We start from the raw sequence: 19,856 nt of genomic DNA on the forward strand, positions 1-19,856 counted from the left end.
GCTAAGTGCCATTACTTTCACTTTGTATTTAAAGAAAGGAAGGAACAGTGCAGACTTGACAGCCAAAGCATCTCCTTATAACAAACTCACTCTCTTCAAGGGTTTACAAAAACACCAATGTGAACTTTATTTTTTTGCAAATATGCTTAATCTGGCAAGGTTCTTTCACACAGCAATAAATAGCATTTGTTATCTTTGAGGGAAAGCCAGCTGGTCTCCTTCCTGGTGCTGAGGTAAACAGAAGGCTGCCTGCTTGCCTTGAGTCTGCTCTTGCTAATTAGAGAATCTGTGGTCTGTTCCACTTTAAGGACCTTCTGGAAAATAGGAGTGCCCTTTTTTCAAGTGTCTGCGCAGCTCTACGTTAACAGCTTCTCCTTGAGTGCCCTTCCCTCTTCCACAGGAATGACAGTGAGAAACAGGCTGGTAGTAACAGCCTACGTGCTTTTTAGCTGGACATCTTGAAGATCAAGCGAAGTATTTCTCTTTTTCACCCACTTCCATTCAGTCCCCACTACAATATTTTTGTCCAAGAGTAAGGTTACAGATTGAATTTTCACAGCCCCATTTCCTTCCCACTTCAGCTAAACAATATTCAGGAGGAGAGGTATTTGGGAGAGCCATTTCTTTGTGGGAGCAATTTTAAAATAAGAGATATGATGATAGAACATATATTAGGAGTTTTTCTAAGTGTTGAGAATATACTTTTCGACTCCCTCTTTGCGGTAATTTCAAGAGATGCCTCAGTAAAAATGCAATGCGCTTTTAACTACTTGGTTGACAGGCCATTGTTGGTTTGAGACTGATGTTGGCACTAGACCACAAGAAACTTAGTTTTTGTGTATATTATATTTAAAGGTTGAAATTTTCTTTGTGAAAGAGTCACCAGTGCATTCATTGTACATTCAGAAATACTAACTCTCCACAGTTGGATTTTTTTTGCATGACTACTGTCAAGTAATACTAAGAAACAGAAATGACAATGAAGTACATATGCTAACCACAATCATGTCTCATGTCTATATTCATTTTTGTTCATTTTTACTTAACTCTCCTGGAATATTTTTTACTTAATTTTCCTTAACTGTTTTTTTTTTTTTTTACCTTCTAAAACTTTCCTTGGTACTGGAACTCAATCATACAGTAAACAATGTAAAATTTGGAAAATAAGAATCATTCATGTTTTTCAAGTTAATTCAACATTGAATATACACCCTGTTCCCGAAAGTGGAGGATAGAAAGATGAACATGAAACATTTCTATCTGTAATAAGGAACTATTATGCAAATACACTGTCACACACCATATAAAATGAAATAAGGTAAATGCCTGTTACACACATACTAATATAAGTCTGGACAGAAAAGAGAGTTGAAACAAAAGCCCTCCTAAAATCATGTTGTTACCTCCATTTATTATTCACTAAGTCCAGAAAGACTTTGGTAAAACAAGACTTATGTCCATTTCCTGCTTCCCCTATGACTCTGAGAGTCATCTGTAGATAATTAGGTTATTTTCTAAAGTATGAATTATTTATTTCTCCTAAAGTCACATATGCTGACCAGAAGCCTCTACTATCCCAGGAATGATGTGGTTTTCAAGCATAACCATTTCTCCTAAGAAAATTTCCTGGTATTTACGGAAATTGGGTAGAGACTCTTCAAAGTCTTCTTAGTATCATTCTTCTGTCTAAGCAGTTGCTTTCCATGGACATTTTTCACATCTTTCCCTTCAGGTATTTGATAAGTCGTTGCTTTTCTGCCTCTCACCACCCCTCCTCTGAAAAATTAAATTAAACTCAAAAGAGTATTTACAATAGTGATTTCTATAATTGAAATGAAGTCAAGGCTCTGTGTATTTTATTTTCCGGCTAGTTATGAAAACTTGGCATCACTTCTCTACCTCTAAATTTGTGAAACAAGTATGATAAGTGATTAGTGTGTATGGTTTAAAAAAACAAAGCCTTGGAGAGCAAACCACAAAACATTATTTTTGAAGTTGACAAATCATTGTGTCTTTGTAGCTTAATAACTATCAGTTATCAACAAAATCCCTTCCTTTGACTTTGACCCTCTGCCTTCATTTTGTTACTTTGGTTGGATTGTGTTCCACCCCTGAATTCACCACTTACTTGGCAGCCTTCTTAAGGGTGACTATTTTTTCTCCTACACTGTCATATTATCAGTGTTTGCTGTTCTCATCTACCAAGCCCTATGTCGCTCCATTCATTTTTTAAAGTTTCCTAGCTAAGTCATTCTTTCCAACATTGCTATCTGGTCATACATGATGAATTCTAGAGTCACATAAAAAGTCTTCTAATTTTTTGGCTTCTCTGTTTCCTGACATCCACTCTTACATTGACCTTGCCCTTTACCCTATCTCAGTCAAATACTGGCATCGTCACACATCAGAGTTTGACGTACCAATAAATGCCGCAGTATTTTAATTTCGATCATCCCACTTGTCACCTCCTCTTCCCTAGTATTCCACCTCTAGGAATCCTATAGCTATTGGTCCTAAGAACTTTCTACTGCTTCTACCACATTTATGTAGCTCTCCTAATTTGGTTTAGATTCTATTACCTGCACTATAGTCATTACTTGGCATGTATTTTCAATTCCATTGCCCTCTCTCCCTTTATCTCCCCTATTTGAAAAAACCGTTAAACTTGGTTACATCCCCCTTTTCACCTAAATCCACATGACTAATACATATGCTGTAGAAAAGTACAAAAGCACCCACTGTCACTAACTGTAGTTAAGACAGATCATTTTATTTTTCTTTCAAAACCCTCAAATGGCATTTTCTTTCAAAACCCAGTTTTATTAGAGTAAATGCTAGCTGCTTATAGGGCCTACAAATATCTAGCTCCCTTCTACCTCTCTGACCATATCTCCTATCATGCTTAACCTGCTCCAGCCACACTTACTTTCTTACCATTCCCCAAACACATCTCTGAGTCTTTGCACTTGTTCTTCTCTGCCTTTAAAAATGTTCTTTCTCCAGACATCAGATAGCAACAGTCTTATCACCTTCAGGTCTTGTCTACCTTATCAGCCTCCCTCATATTCTTTCCTCAGACAACTCTTCCCAACTCCTCTCACTTCTTGTCTTCCACTCCAGTTCTACTTAGTTACATTATTTTTCACACCAAAGAAAACTCTGACATTGAATATGATTTATTTGTGCACTTATTAATTTTTCCACCCATATTAGACTGGATTGCAGAAAGGCAGAGATGTCTGTCTCTTTGTTCACTACTATATTCTCAGCTACTGAAATATATTTCATTTAAGCACCAGAAGTGTCATTAATTCACTCATTAAATCTTTGTTGAACACCTGTTATATATGAGACACTCTGCTAGACCCTGAGAAAGGTTACTCAGAGAGACAGACCTGATTCCATCCCTCATGAAACTTAGAGTCTGGTGAATATACTTAACATGTTCAAGGAACTAAAATAATCACTTAAAGTTCAAAGTAGGGAAATTTTATAAGATGAGGTCAAATAAAGCAACACTTAAAAGGAGGTGTTTTAAATTAGATAAGGAATTTTTGTCTTTATTGCTAAGACCAAAAGTAAACCATCAGTGTATTTCAAGCATAGAGATATGATTTGGGTTTATAAAAAAAAAATCATGCTGGCTGTTTGTGGAGAATCAGTTAATGAAGGGAAGGAATAGATAAGGAGACATCAGTAAATATGCTATTGCTATATTCCCTGTAAAAAAGAAAATGGTAATTTGAAACAAGAAGGTGTTGACAGTGGTAGGAAAAGATAGTATTACAGGTGATAGTAGGTAGATCAAAAGAGGACAAAGAGACAAAGTATTCTATTTGAAATAAATTTAAGAGGTAAACTCACTAGAAACTGTGGTCTAAGTTCATCCACTAAAAAAAATAAATAAATAAACAAGAACTTTCTCCTCCAACTTCCGGAAAAGCAGCTATATATATATATATATATATATATATATATATATATATTGACACTGAAGTGGTTTTTAATGTGGACTCAAATAACTGTAGTAACATTAAAACTACTGGACATTTTTCAATCTTGATTGGTAAGTATTATTAAATTGCCTCTTTCCAGAACAGTCTATTCTGTTCACTTCCATGAAAATAGAATTTCCTCTCACCACTGGTGGCCAATTTTTCCCTGTCTCCTTTGCCAGTTTAAATCACAGTTCTCTGCCCAGCCTTTAAATTTTGAATCCAGTCATAGTTCAATCTGACCCCCTCCTATTCTCTAACAGCTATCCCTCTGCCATCATAGTCCAAATCATACATCTAAAGTTGTACCTCTATTCTGTATAACTTTTCTGAATTACAAACTCAACTCTAACTGCATATGTTAGATGTCCATTTTCATTCTTTACTAAAATCTCAAACTCAATATGCTCATTCACAGACAGAAAAGAATCGAGAAGGACAAATATGTAGAGCTAAGTGGGTATGTGTGGTTGAGGATGTCAGTGGCTAGATATATTGAACAAGAAAGTCTTTGAAAATAAGGTCAAGAAACTGGGAAGCCAGGGAATTGGATACATTTTCCATAAGAACCCTGAAGCTACCTAGAAAAATAGGAAAACTGCTCAACAGAATACTAGCAAACCAAAGTTACTGTCATATCTAAAGAATTATACACCATGACCACATGTGGGATTTATTCTTGGAATGAAAGGATGGTTCAACATATGAAAATTGATCAATGCAATACAACACATGAACAGGATGAGAGAAAAAAACACATCATCTCATTTGATGCAGAAAATCTATTGACAAAATTCAACAACTTTTCATGACAAATACAGAATAGGAATAGAGAGAAACTACCCCAATGTAATAAAAGCTATATATGAAAAATCCATAGTGAACTTTATACTTTGTAGTGAGATACTGAAAGCTTTTCTTCTAAGATTAGGAACAAGGCAAAGATGCTTGTTTTCTCCACATCTATTCAACATAGTACTGGATGTTCTAGCCAAAGCAATTAGACAATAAAAATAAATGAAAGGCATACAAATTAGAAAGGAAGAAGAACATTATCTCAGTTCACAGATAATATGATCTTATATGTAGGAAACGCTGAAGACAAACAAAACTGAGCTAGTAAAATTAACTTGGCAGTGTAGCAGGATATAAAACAAAAACACAAAAATCAATTGCTTTTCTATACACCAACAATAAATAATATGAAAAGGAAGCTTAGAAAACAGTTCCATTTACAACAGCATCAAAAATACAAATACTTAAGAACTAGCTTAACCAAAGATGTGAAAGACTTATACAATAAACAATATAAAACATTACTGAAAGAAAGTTAAGACATAAATGAATAGAAAGACAACCTGTATTCATAGATTGGAAGATTTAATATTGTTTAGATGTCAATACTAACGGTGATTTATAGAGTCAATACAATCCCAATCAAAATTCCAATGACATTTTTTGCAGAAATCTAAAATTCATATGGAATCACAAGATATCCCAAATAATCAAAACAATCTTGAAAAAGAAATAAGTTGGATGATTCAGGCTTTGGATTTTAAAACTTACTACAAAGGTACAGTAATCAAAACAGTGTGGTACTGGCATAAAGACATAGAATTCAGTGGAATAGAATGAAGAGCCCAGAAAGAAACCATTACATACATGATCAAATAATTTTCAACAAAGTTTCTAAGATTATGCAATGGGGAAAGGACAGTCTTTCCAAAAAATGGTGCTGGAAAACTGCATATCAATGTGCAAAAGAATAAAGTTCAACCCTCACCTAATGCCATATGAAAAATTAACTAAAAATTGATCATACACCCATACTAAATAATAACAGGCTTAGAAGATAACCTAAGGCAAAATCTTCACGCCTTGAATTTGTCAGTGATGCCTTTGATATGACTCCCAGGGCAAGGCAACAAAAATAAAAATAGACAAATTGAACTTCCTTAAAATTACAAAATTTTTATATCAAAGAATTTTATCAGGTGAAAAGGCAACCTATGCAATGGGAGAAAATACTTACAAATGATATATCTGATAAGAGATTAATATCCAGAACATATGGAGAACTCCTAAAACACATCAACAACAAAAAAATCTGATTCAAAAACAGGCAAAAGACATGAAAAGACATTTTTCCAAAGAAGTTATATGAATGGACAACAAGCATGTGAAAAAAATGTTCAATACCTGAAAGGAAAGGAGTGACACACAGCAGCAATTCACCGGAGAATTCCGCTTTATTAGGGAAAGGTGCTGGGTTATATAGGAAGGGGCATGAGTTGATTGAGGTGTCACTTCTATGGGGCTGGTGGCTATTGGCGAGGTGCTGGGATTGGGGGGGTGAGGGGTGAGTTTGCCATCTTATGGGTGGGGGCCCTTCATTCCCCCCTTTTTCCTCTATGGGGTTGTGGACATTGCTTTCTCTCTGACTGCTTCCTGCTGAATGGGGGCGGAGAAGGGAGTGAGGGCTTGAGGACTGGGGGGAAAGGGTTGATAGGACTCCCCACAGTAAGGACAAGTAGATGTGGACTTCTTCAGGTTGGAAATCAATGAAGGTTCCCTGTAACCATAGGTCGAGGACTTGTTGATTCTAATGGTGCCAAGAGGATACGGGTGCCAGAAGCCAGACGTCTGCGGCCATTGTTTCCAGGAACAGTTTCCAACGGAGAGAGGGGTCCATCTCAGCGTGTGGTGAGGAGGTTATTATGTAAGGGTGAGGGATCTTCTGTGGCTAAAAGCTGGTAGTTCCTGAGTAAAAGCTGGTTGAAAGTTTGATTAGAGATTTTTCTGACTTGGGATTTGATGAACTTTATTATACAGGGTAAGAAGAGACAGGCAAGAAGAATGATTATTATGGGGCCTGCAATGGGCCAGAGCCAGGTAAGGAGGGGGTTTGTTAGTATTGAAGAGAATGGGTTGGAATCGGAAGCAGAGTGGAGGCTGGAGGCAAGGTCGGTGAGTTTGGTAATGTCAGTTTCTACAATGCCGGATTTGTTGATGTAATAGCAGCACTCTTCTCGAAGGAAGACGCAGGTGCCACCCTTTTCAGCTGTAAGCAGATCTAAGGCCCGCCGGTTTTGAAGGGTGACCTTAGCTAGCGAAGTGACCTGTCTTTGGAGAGAGGCCAGGGAATTGGCAGTGGATGTCAGGGCTCCCTCAAGTTTGGCGTTGAGATCTCTAACTGCCCATAGAGAGTGACCCAAGGCTCCTCCCAAAAACCCTGCCCCAATGGCTGAGGTGGTCAAAGAGATACTGACCATGATGGGAAGGAAAGCAGCCCTTTTTGTGTGTGAGGGCAAGGGAGGTTGGAGCTCAAGAAATTCTGCCATGCTGTAAAGTGTAAGCTGTGGGATTAGGGTGACAAGAATGCAGGGTATATTGGAGTTGGGAGGCAGTGAGTTGAAAAGACTGCCATTACACCAAAAGAAGTGTCCCGGTTGCGTAAAAGTCTTAGAGCCGGAGGTAGGGGTGTAGATAGAGAGGCAGTGAAGTGCACTGGAGCGGGGTGGAGTTGGGCCTACACAGTGGTGGATGGTGAGATTATCTGCTTATTCTGGTTCCCATAGGGGTGTGTCTGCCAGGGGGCAGAGGGGTTGTCCTTCTGCATGGAAGGAGTAGTTGGAAATATTAAGGGGCACGGCAGCCAGCAGTGGGCGCTGTAGTGATGCGCACAAGAAACAATTGGCAGTGTTGAGGGTGTGGTTGAGAAAGATGGTGGTGTCTTGAATGAGCTGTAACCAAGAGTAGGAGGAATAAGAAGATGAAGAGGTGCCGTCAAGAGTTTGGATAATGACTTTTTTTGGAATGTCTGATATCTGATGCAACTTGAGAGATCTGGGAGTGAGAGGGAACATACTCTCGAGAGATATGAAGGGTACCATGGGGAGTTGAGGATCCCCCATAGTAAACTGAGGCTGTGACTCCAGCGGCCCATCGAGAGTCCCAGGGATCTAGGATTGATAAGGAGAATGAGCTGTTGGGATATTTTATGAAATGGTTGGAGGAGTAATACTGTGGGTACTGGGAGTTACCCATGTAGTGAATGGTGCAAGACCAGGAGGGACATCCCCTGTAGGTGTCTGGCCATCACCTGCAATAGGGTTGTTTTTGGTCATAGATGAAGCAGAGGTAGGGAGAATAAAGGTAGCTGCTAGTGAACACTTCAGTGGAGGGAGGAAAGTGGAGGTATAAAGGCTCAGAGCAGCCTTTCAGAGGGCAGTCTGATGTGGCAATGAGGGCAGTAACTTTTGTTTGATGCTTTGTGTAAGTCTGTCTGACTTTGAATCACTATACAAAGGAGGGTGGGGTGGCAGGGAAGACAATAGGAATGAGGAAAAAAAGCGAGAGAGCAGTAAAGGAGGAAAAAGTCATGATTCGGGTATGGATGGCAAAGGGGGTGAATGGGAGATGCGGAGTTTCAAGGGATCAGAGGGATGAGGTGTGGTAGAGTAGACAGCGTCTTGGGCTGTATCCGAAGGACTCTGGATTGTGACTGATGGGTCTTGGGTGTCCAGAGAAGGTGGGTCCTGGGTATTTGGTTTCAACCTGGAGATATGAATCCAAGGGGTGACAGAGTTATCAGGCAGTAAGAGCTTGGTGGCCGAGGGGGTGCAGAGAATAACTGGGTGTGGACCTTCCCATTTCGGGGTGAGAGAGGGCCGATCCTCTGGTGGCTTATAAAACACTAGTTGGCCGGGCTGCAGGACAGGAGGATTTTGGGAGGCGGATGGATCAGGAAGGAGCCAATCCTGATATTTCCACAATTCAGTGCGGAGGAGAGAGAGTAGCGGAAGGGCTATATTGGGAGGAATTGGTCCTTTGTGGGAAGGGAGACCCGGGGGTAGAATCGGGCGGCTGTACATGATCTCAAAGGGCGACAAGAAGGAAGGTTTCTTTGGGAGGGCCCGAATGTGGAGTAGAGCTAAGGGAAGTAAGCGAACCCAGTCAAGGTGTAGTTCTAGAGAGAGTTTGGTCAGGATGTCCTTTAGAGTCCTATTGATTCTTTCTACTTTTCCCGAAGCCATAAGGACAATGTAAATGCCAGGGGAGTGAGAGTGACTTGGAGAGGTTCTGGATAATTTGGCAGTGAACTCAGGGCCATTATCTGATTGGAGGGAAGTGGGCATCCCGAACCTAGGAAAGATCTGGGTGAGGAGGATAGAGGCAACTACGGACGCTCGTTTGTTAGTAGTGGGGAAAGCTTCGACCCATCCTGAAAATGTATCTACTAGCATGAGTAGGTATCTGGTACGTCATACAGGGGGCATGTTAGTGAAGTCTATTTGCCAATCTGTGGCGGGGACATTACCCCTTGCTTGATGAGCCGGGAAGGGTCGGGCCTTGAGGGGGATATTAGGGTTAGTGTGTTGGCAGATGGTGCACCTGCAGGTGATTTGGTTAAGGAGGGTTTTGTCTTCAGGAAAGAGAGAAAAAAAGGATTGTAAAAAATGGATCAAGGATTGGGGGCTGGGATGGGACAGATCGTTTAAGAAGCGGAAGAGAGACTCTTTGTCCTGGGAACAGAGGGTGTCTTGTGATAAGGCTAAAACCGCAAGGGCAGACAGATTGTTGTCTGGTGTGTCTTCTGATAGGGCAACTGACCGAGCTACTCTGTCGGCTTTGTTGTTACCTCTTGCAATGGGGGAGTCATCTTTTTGATGTGATTTGCAGTGGACTATGCCTAGTCAGTGTGGGAGTTGTGAAGCCTCTAGAAGTTTAGTAATTAAGGCTGAATTAGTGATGGAATTTCCTTTTGTGGTGAGGAGGCCTCATTCTTTCCATACTGCCACGTGAGACAAGAGAATGTGGAATACGTATTTGGAGCCAGTGTACAGTGTGAGAGACATGTCCCGGGCCAGAGTGCAAGTTCTGGTGGCTGCAATGAGTTCGGCCTGTTGATTGGTTGTACCGGGGTATAGGGCTCGTGCCTCAGTGATGTCTTCGAGGGCGACTACTGCATATCCTGCGTAGTGGGTGCCCTCATGTTTAAAGGAGGACCCGTCAGTAAACCAGATGAGGTCGGAGTGTGAGAGGGCTCCTTCGGAGATCGTGGAGTGGCACAGAAGGAAGTTGTGAAGGGCTTCCAGGCAATCATGCGAGGGAGTATGAGGACAGTAGGGTAGAGGAAGAAGAGTGGCCGGATTCAGGGGCTGGCAGGGGAGGAAAGAAATGTCTGGATTTTGGAGGAAAGAGGACAGTAAGGTCAGGAGTCTGGAGGGAGGGAGAGTCTGTAAACTTTTGTAGGTTAAGAGATCTTTTAGGTGATGTGGGGACAGAATGGTAAGGGGCACCCCAAATGTTAGTTTATGAGCTTCTTTCTGCAAGAGCTGCCCAGCGGCTAATGCCTGTAGGCAGGGGCCCCATCCCTGAACTGTGGGGTCTAATTGCTTGGAGAGATAAGCTACTGGGGCAAAGGATGGGCCATAATATTGGCCTAGGACTCCTAGAGCTTGACTGGACCTCTCATAAATGTATAATGAGAAGGGCTTTGACAAATCAGGAAGATGGAGAGCTGGGGCTTCCACAAGGGCTTGACGGAGCTTAATGAAGGAGTGTCAGGGTGAGGATGATAATGGTTCTTCAGGGGGGCCCTTGCTGAGGTCGTATAGGGGTCTTGCCAACAGGGAGAAGTTAGGGATGCACACTTTAAAATACCCAGCCAGGCCTAGAAAGGAAAGGATTTCTGTCTTGGTTTTGGGAATGGGCAGGTCAGAGAGGAGCCATTTTCTGTCTAAGGTAATGGACTTTCTTTGTTGAGATAGAAGGAATCGGAGGTAAGTGACAGAAGGGGAAGAGATTTGAGCTTTGACGGGGGATACCCAGTAACTTCTGGAAGCTAGAAGGTTAAGTAGGGAGGCAGTGTAAAGTTGAGACTGTTCCCACGAGGGACTGCAGAGTAGAAGATCTTCCACGTATTGTAATAAGGTGGACTCGGAGTGATCATGATGAAACTGTTTGAGGTCCTGAGCTAGGACCTGTCCACAAATATGGGGACTATCTCAGAAGCCTTGTGGCAAAACTGTCCAAGTGAGTTGTTCAGAATGTCTTGTGTATGGGTCCGTCCAGTTGAAGGCGAAAAAATCTTGGGAGGAAGGGTCCAGAGGGATAGAAAAATGCGTCCTTGAGATCTAGGACTGAGAAGTGGGATGCCGAGGCAGGGATCTGCAATAAAAGGGTGTATGGATTTGGAACTAAGGGATGGATAGGGACAATGGACATGTTGATGAGGCGAAGGTCTTGGACAAGGCGGAAAGATCTGTTTATTTTTTTTAACAGCTAATATGGAGGTATTAAACGGGGAGTGAGTGGGTCTGAGGTAATTTTTGTTTAAGAGATCTTGAATGATGGGTTGGAGGCCTATGAGGGCTGAAGTGGTTAGGGGGTATTGGGCCTGACAGATATACTGAGAGGGGTCACGTAATTTGATAGAGGCAGGAGGACATAGAGCCACGGAGGGGCTTGTAATGTCCCAAACTTTGGGATTTACAGGGTGTATGAGGGTGGAACAGGAGCTTTCATTGGGTAGAGGGGGGTCATCGACTATGAGGGCCATCAGAAAGGGATTACTGGGGGCTGTGGGAGTGGATATAGTTATGGAAACGTGGAGGAGAGAAAGGATATCCCATCCTAGTAAAGGGATGGGACACTGGAGCATAACCAGGAAGGAGTGGGAGAAAGGTATGGGATTGTCTTGGATTGTGCATAAAAGGGGGGGGTTTAATGGGAAAATCTGTTTACCTCCTACCCTGACTATAGGAGTAATGGCAGGCGTGGTAGGGCCCCGGTATTCTTGCATGACTGAGAAGGTGGCTCCTGTATCTAGGAGGAAGGAGATGGGGCAACCGTCTACTATTAAAGTAACCCTGGGCTCCTGTTTGGTGATGGAAATGGTCGGGTGAGAAGCCCCCGGGCCCTGTCAATCTTCTTCTGCCAGCCCCACTACGGCGGGCTTAGGATGGGGGTTGTTTGTCCAGCCTCCCCTTCAGGTGGCTGGGCAATCAGACCCCCAGTGGCCCTTTTTGTGGCATCTGGGGCATGGGGTAGTAGGAGATCTGGGGGAGGAGCATGCCCTTGACCAATGTCGTTCTTGTCCGCACTTGAAACAAGCTCCTTGGGGGGGGCTTGTTTGTAGAAGGGCACCCAGGTTGTGGTTTTATCAGCTGGGCCAACATTTGGACATTGGCCTGATCAGCCTTTTGTTTACGGCGTTCTTTCTCCTTGGGAGACTTTAAAGGCCACTGTTAGGATCTCAGTCTGTGGGGTAGCGGGGCCCTGTTCTAACTTTTTGAGTTCAGCTTTAATGTCGGGGTAGCTTTGAGCTCGGAAGTATGTCATAAGGACATGTCTTCCGTCAGGCGTTTCTGGGTCCAGGCTGGTATACTGTAATAGGGCTTGAGTGAGTCTACCTAAGAACTCGGAGGGAGTTTCCTCCCTCCTTTGAATTATGTCTTGGAGCTTTTGAAAATTGACTACTTTACGAGCTGCCTTTTTCAGACCTGCTATTAGGCAGGATGCGAAAATATCTCGAGAGCGGAGACCCACGGCGGTGTTATAATCCCAGTGTGGGTCTTGTTCGGGGACAGCGGTGGGGCCAGGGAGGTAGGTGGGGTCAGTTCTGTGGGTTTCGGTAGCGTGCATTAGGGCGAAGTCCCAAACTCGTCTATGCTCTTCAGGGAGGAGGGTATTGGCCAGCAGCATGAAAATGTCATGATGTGTGAGGCTGTATGACTGGAGGGTCAATTAAAACTCCCTGATATATGTCGTGGGATCAGTGGAAAAGGAACCTAGGCGTTTCTCAAGTTGGGCTAAATCTCCTAAGGAGAAAGGTATGTGAATGCGCACAATGACTTTGGATTCTGCTACCTCCTGGAGGGGGGCGATAATTTTGGGAGATCCTTGGGACCAAGTCTGAGAGGGACTGAAGGGTTCTGGCTCAGTCTGTTGGGGGGAAACAGATGATGGGGGCAAAGACGGACGAGGCCCCCAGGACCTAGTTAAAGGGGAACTGAAAGGCTCAGGCTCAATCTGCGGGGGAGGGGCAGGTTAGGGGGAGGAAGGCGGAGGAGGTGAGATGGGGGAGGAGATGGTGGGGGGGAAGGGAGAAGGGTTGTTGTAGGAGAAGAAGGGGAAGGGAGTGAACTGGAGGATTCTGCAGAGGTGGAGGTGGCGGCAACGGCGGTGGTGGTGGTGGAGGAAGGGGGAGGGACTGTTGTAGGAGAGGAGGGGGAAGGGAGTGGGCAGGAGGCTTCTGCAGGAGAGATGGCTTGCAGGCTAGGAGAACTTGGGGGGAGGCGGGGGTAGGAGGAGGCGGTGGTGGCGAGGGAGGTGGGAGGAGGAGGTGGAAAGCTTCGATATAGGGAATCTCCTTCCATTTTTTCAGGCGCTGGCAGTAGTTAAAGAGATCATGAGTGACGTTAGGATCAAGAGTTCCCCCTGTGGGCCATTGGTTGTTATTGTCTAGGAGGTATGTTGACCAATCTTGGGAGCAGTATTTACGGAGTTTTCGTTCTTTATCAGGTGTCAGGGAGAGGGTAGCCAGATGCTTAAGCAGGCATTCAAGAGGTGAACTTTCAGGGAGGGATGAGGAGGCTCCCGTGGCTAAAGGACAGAGAAGGAGACAAACAGGAAGACGAACGGAGATCCTCGGACTGGGAGCAGACTGCAAGGGGACAAAGGGCGTCCCCGATGATCCTTGGTGGTCTGCGGAAACTCGTATATGAGTCGGAATTTCTTAGGAAGTGTGGGTCGTCACCCAGACTTCTCTAAGAAGTCAGAGTGCCGGAGTCACGAGGAACCTAGTACTCGGAATTTTCGGCGGAAGGAATGGAAGGAGGAGAGGGGGGAAAGGGAGCCTTCTCATCCACAAAGGAGTCACCTCACTTATGGCTGTTGGAGGAGGGGCCTGAGGGTCCGCTGCAGCCGTGAAGGCCTGAGGCGGGGAGAGTTCCCTCCTCGTCCCCGAGCGTCAGGGCCTTGCCGGACGATCACGGTCAATGGCACTGTGATAGCTCGGGGAAGAGTGGCCCACTCCGGGGGGAAAACTTACGTAAAGGCCAAAGAGGAGTAGTGATTGTGATGAGCCAGCGCCAGAAAAAGAGGACGAGGGCAAGCTGTTGCTGGTGTTGGGGGAAGACGGGGTCCAGTTGGGGTGTCCCGTCTCCTGGGTTTCGGCACCAATGAAAGGAAAGGGGCGACACGCAGCAGCAATTCACTGGAGAGTTCCGCTTTATTAGGGAAAGGTGCTGGGTTATATAGGAAGGGGCATGAGCTGATTGTGGTGTCACTTCTACGGGGCTGGTGGCTATTGGCTAGGTGCTGGGATTAGAGGGGGCGAGGGGTGAGTTCGCCATCTTATGGGTGGGGGCCCTTCAACACCATTAGTCATTAGGTAAATGCAAATCAAAGCCATCATCATTGTGTATGTAATGATTCCAAGTTGAAGACAATATTTGTCCATTGACAATAGAATGGATAAACAGTACAATGAAAATGATGTGACTAGATATATGTAGTATGAATCTGAAATACATAATTTTGTCCCCAAACACAGAAGAAAAGACATTGCGTTGTTCTTTTGTATATTCAATAAAAAGAAAAAGACACAAAAAGCATAAATACGTAATATTGAAATTTAATAAAATGGTGGCCTTTTGGCAAGAGGGGAAGGGTAACAATTTGGAGGTGGTCTGTCAAGGGCATATTTTGGTTACTGACGATAGTCTGCTTTCTGGTCTATATGTTATTACTTAGATGTGTGCTTGGTGCTGATTCACTGAAATGTGCATTTTTATTTTTGTGTACTTTTCTTGGGATGTACTTCTTAGTTTAAAAGAAAACAAAACATCCTAATTACAACAAAACTATAAATACCTAGTAAGAAATTAGTAACACAGGTAAGTTGTCTATATAAAATAAATTACAAAACAAAACCTGAAAAAACTGGATAATGACTTCAGTTCCAGAATAAATAGAGATATCCTACAAATTGATGAGAAATAACTAAAAAGGAAAGCCCCCCTTACCTCCCAAAAATTGGGGATGTACTTCTTAGTTTAAAAGAAACAAAACATCCTGATTACAACAAAAATACAAATACCTAGTAAGAAATTAGTAACACAGGTAAGTTGTCTATATAAATTACAAAACAAAACCTGAAAAAACTGGATAATGACTTCAGTTCCAGAATAAATAGAGATATCCTACAAATTGATGAGAAATAACTAAAAAGGAAAGCCCCCCTTACCTCCTAAAAATTGCCAAAGAGAGACAGGCAAGTCACAGGAGAGACAATGCAAAGGTAGGAAAACTTTATTTCAAAGTGTCAACCCCATGTCAAAGGAAAATTCAGGAAAATGCAGGTTAAAACAACAATATATTTTACTAATTATATTTGTAAAAATTTATAAAATACCTATAATACTCAGTTCTTATAATGTGAGAAAATAGGAACTTTCTTAGCCACGTTATGAGTGAGAGAGTATTAACTGAAACTTCTTGAAAATAGTCTGGCAATATCTATTTTAACTAAATTTCATAATCCATTTGGTTGGCTCTACCGAAATGATAGCAACATATATAACAACATATATACAGTATTTTTGTTTGTTTGAACCACTGCTTTAATGCCAATGCTGGGAATAATTTGAGTGCCCATTATTGATGGAATGAGTCTTTGTTTACTCATCTGAAGGGCTGTCCATAACCCACTGCAAAATGAAGAAAGACAAGTTGCAGAACAATATGGTCATATCCCGTTTCTGTAAAAACATTGCGACACAAACTCATTTATCTGTATAATGGTTTATAAAAGGCATTGTTCCTCTATTAATACCCTCAGAAGTACAGGAGTGGAGGAGGGTGGGAATCAGCTGGAGATATTTTTATTGCTTCATTTGTTAAAATGAATAAATATTTATTTTTTGTTCATTTAAGACTATTTATAAGGAAAAATGTTTCCTCCACAGATCAACTATATGGCACTTCTCTCTCTTTCCTGTGTAACCTCATTCCTTTAGTTCACCAGTTAGAGGTCCCAGGGCCAAGTTGCTTCTTGTCCACTTTCATTAACTTCCCTTCAAACTGATGTAGCTATGCCAGCTTTTCTTTTATTATAATGGTTATTTACCTCCTACGAGTATTTACAGGGAGCTAAGATGCCTCTTCAGCCAAGTTTAAACGGGGATTCTGGTAAACCCCTTCCACTAACAATGCTTTTATCTATTAATCTGCTGTAGTTTGGGGCTCTACTTTTGTTTACTTAAAGATTTCATTTAGGTTCTTCATGCTTTGCCATCACCCAAAGGCATGCTTTTCTCTTGATGCCTTCCAGTTTCCATAGTACTATTTGCTGGCTTGATTCTCCAAGAAACAATCCTTCTTTTGAATTACAAAGACTCTAGATTTAACCCAAGATAAATGTTGAATATTGCTTGAGGTCCTGGAAAGCATCAGACACTCTGAAAGAGTGGCCCTACCTCTAAGTTAAAAGCAGGTTGTTGGAACTTCCCAATGGACAGCCCCTTTCGGGGGACTCTGTCATCATCAGATATCTCAGCCTGGGTTCACCTTGACAACCCAAAGCCTATTCTTACTGGATCAGTTTCTTTCCTCTGAGAATTCATATAGAACACAGACTCTAAGATCATTCATTTCTTTCTCTCAGAAAGCATTATTCTTATTTTGAATTCCAGGCTTTCAAAGTCACAATGGCTACAGATGTCCTCATGGTCAAGAGCAGACGTTTTTTATGGCTCCCCAGGTGCTACAGAGATAGTTTAAGCTGGTAAAATTCCATCTCAAAAGCTCAAGCCAACCAGTCATCCAAATACATCTGCCTTATACCACTCCCTCCTTGACATTCAAAGATTGAAGAGTCCTATAGAAAATGTCCAGTCTGAACCCTGCTCTCTTGCCCCTTTCTCAAGGACTACTAGCTTTCTATGGTAACTTTCAGGTCTCTCCTGATAAATAAAGCAGCTTCCTGTCTGAGCTTTTTACCTCTAGTCTTCCTTGCAATATTAATCCTTCCAACACAATTCTGCCAGTTATTTTTTCAAAAATGAGAATACAAGCATCTCAATTCCCTCCCTAAATAATGTTGATGCTTCCCCAAGACCTACAAGAAAAAGGCTAATGGCCTTAAAACAGTATGCAAGTCCTTCCCAATTAGTTTTTGCCCATCTTTCTGATCTTGACACCAGTATTCTGCCAACATTACTCTCCCCCAAAGATGACAGGCTTTGCCATGCCTGCTTACATTAGAAACCATTTTCTTTGTGGGAATGCCTTTCTGACCCTGTTAAGCTTGGTGATTTCTAACTCATCCTTTAAGACCCTCTCCAAGTGGCTCAGGCTCTGAGGCCTTCCTAACTCCTTTGGGAAAATTGCTGTTCTTCGTTTTTGTCTCTAGAGTAGTGTTCAGAGTTCTATTTTAGCATGTCTCACTTTGTATTTTAATTAACGGACTACATACCCAACTCTCACCTCAAATTATGAGTTTCTCAAGGCCAGGGATGATAATCTTATACCCACAATGTCAGGCTTAGTTCCTGACATGGAGAAATCCAGTGTGAACTTAGTTGAGGGCTACAGGAATGACAGGATGAACAGGGTTCTTTCACAGGAATCAGGAGTCTCAATATTCCATAAAGACTCTTGTTAAAACTTGACTAAGTAAAATCAGGAAATGAATCAGAGAGATGTCTCTGTTACTTTGTTTAAATAACATCCTCCCATAAAGCTCTGTTGAGATTCAGTGAAACATGACATCAATTTCCCACATTTCTATTGTGGACTAAATAATATTATCAAAACTGAAAATTTGTTTTCCAGACTGCAAAATATCTCCAACCCTTGTCTCCTCTCCCTGTTACTAAATCAAGGCTGCATTTTGTTTTCTGCTTAAACTTTGATTTCACTCCAAGGGTTCTTAGAGAAACCTCTTGTATCGGTGCATTTGTGTTTAAAGGGCAAATTCTGCTGAATTTGTGATTTTTTTCCTCCTCTACTATAACTATGATTTATCCATTACAATCATGGTGAATAGCTTGCAAAGGAATGCAGTTTCCTAGGTACTACTGGAGAATAGATGTACATATGAAGAGAGAAAGATTTAAGTCTCATCTCATACATATACATTTCAGGAAAGGGATCAGATAGAAAGTCAAAGTCACTTATCAGAGTGAAAAACTATCCTGGTTTGCCTGAAATAAAGAGGGCTCCTTTGATGCCAGGCTTTTAACTTCAAAACCAGGCGAGTCCCAAGCAAATGAGGAACACTTCACTCTGTCACTTACCCGAGGACCACACAAGCAGCAGATACCAAGTTCAGACTCAGTTCTTCATATGTTCCCAAATTTATACTCATTTCCCATGCTGCTTCCTTGACTTGGATTTCAGCCATAACATTTATTTCTACATTTTAAGTCACATCGTGCCAATAATTAAGATGTTTAAGAGCAATAGAGAAATTAGAAAATTTTAATGAGGTATTTTAACTGAATTTTAAAGTATGTATCAGTAGCATAGTTTGATTACAGCTACAGATATGTTCATCTTCTAATTACATGGTAAAACTACTAGCTAATAGATTTGTTTTTCATACTACTACATTATAAAACTTATCTAATTATTTAGGAACTAGTTGTGATACTCTCAAATTAGACTATCATTCTACTTTCACTGTGAAAATCAGTAGCTCTTAATTTTCTGTGAAAACTCGTAATGCTTTATTGTCCCTCATCATGCCTCTCCAACATCAATATTAGAGAGATTTACAATATATGAAAAAGACATAACATTAATATTGATTTGAAGAGAAGGGAAAAAAGTTAATGGGTGGGTTATGGGGCAGAATGTTAAGCCAAATTGAATGAGAAGTCAGTAAAGATTTAAAAGGAAGACACATATCACTAAATAGTTCTGGTAATCCTTTCCAAAGAAATGTAGCTTCATTTAATTTGTCTTGTGAAGTTTCACCACCAACCTCTGAGCATTTCTGAAGAAATACCACACCATTTCTTGCAAATGAATTCTAAAGCTTCAGTTTCTTTTGATTACTTTCTCTTGAGGTATATTTGATAAAATGTTAGAGATACGATCATATGTCCAAATTGTCTTTGCCAATAATCTGGAACTTAATTGTCTTATATTAGAAAACATTGATAGAAATAGAAAAAAAATTACATTTGTAACATTATGTATTTATTCAACAAGCAACAGCATGGTAATGGGACAAATTTTAGACCAAGGATTAAGCATTCCGAGTATGTGTTTTCATTCTATATGTAATTAGTTGAGTAACCCTAAGAAAGTCATGTAATTTCTCTTTTTCAGTTTTCTATTTGTAAAATGGGAAATGAAATAATCATCTTACCTTGCCAGTGGGCACGGGAAGAAGTTCATCTGTGTGGCCATCACACTGGGAAGGAAAGTGTTTGGTAAGTTTGAATAAAAACAAAGAGTAGAGCAACTGCCAGAGCTCTGTGTGAACTCCAGGAGAAGCGAGGAGGCGTTGAGACAATACGATTTGGGTTCAAGTCACAAAATACTTGAGCTCATTCAGTTGCTTCTTATGTATCCTAAAGTATTGTGGCACACAGGTGGTGCTTCTTACACTTTACTGTGAATACATATTACCTAGGAGTCTTGTTAAAATGCAGATTATAATTCAGAGGGTCTGTGGTTCAGTTTAAGCATTTGTATTCTAACAAGCTCCCAGCTGATGTTACTTGTGTTTGCTGCTCACAGTGCCACACTTTGAATAGCAAGGTGGAAGCTATTTGGTTCCCACAGTGAATAAAGAGATGATAAAGATGAGTGGAACTGCAATATACTCAAATGTCATTCTGA

The 19,856-nt window shown here is 41.7% G+C and overlaps 1 long non-coding RNA gene across 1 annotated transcript in view; it reads right to left on the reverse strand.

The window, feature by feature from the left end:
• Positions 1–19,516, reverse strand: part of LOC140843816 (uncharacterized) — a 91,241-nt gene extending 71,725 nt beyond the window's left edge. The window contains exon 1 of the long non-coding RNA XR_012121773.1: positions 19,381–19,516. This is a non-coding gene — a long non-coding RNA (uncharacterized lncRNA). The remainder of the gene's footprint in view (positions 1–19,380) is intronic.
• Positions 19,517–19,856: the final 340 nt, after the last annotated feature.

Source organism: Manis javanica, chromosome 10, assembly GCF_040802235.1.
Source record: "Manis javanica isolate MJ-LG chromosome 10, MJ_LKY, whole genome shotgun sequence".
Classification (NCBI taxonomy): Eukaryota; Metazoa; Chordata; class Mammalia; order Pholidota; family Manidae; genus Manis; species Manis javanica.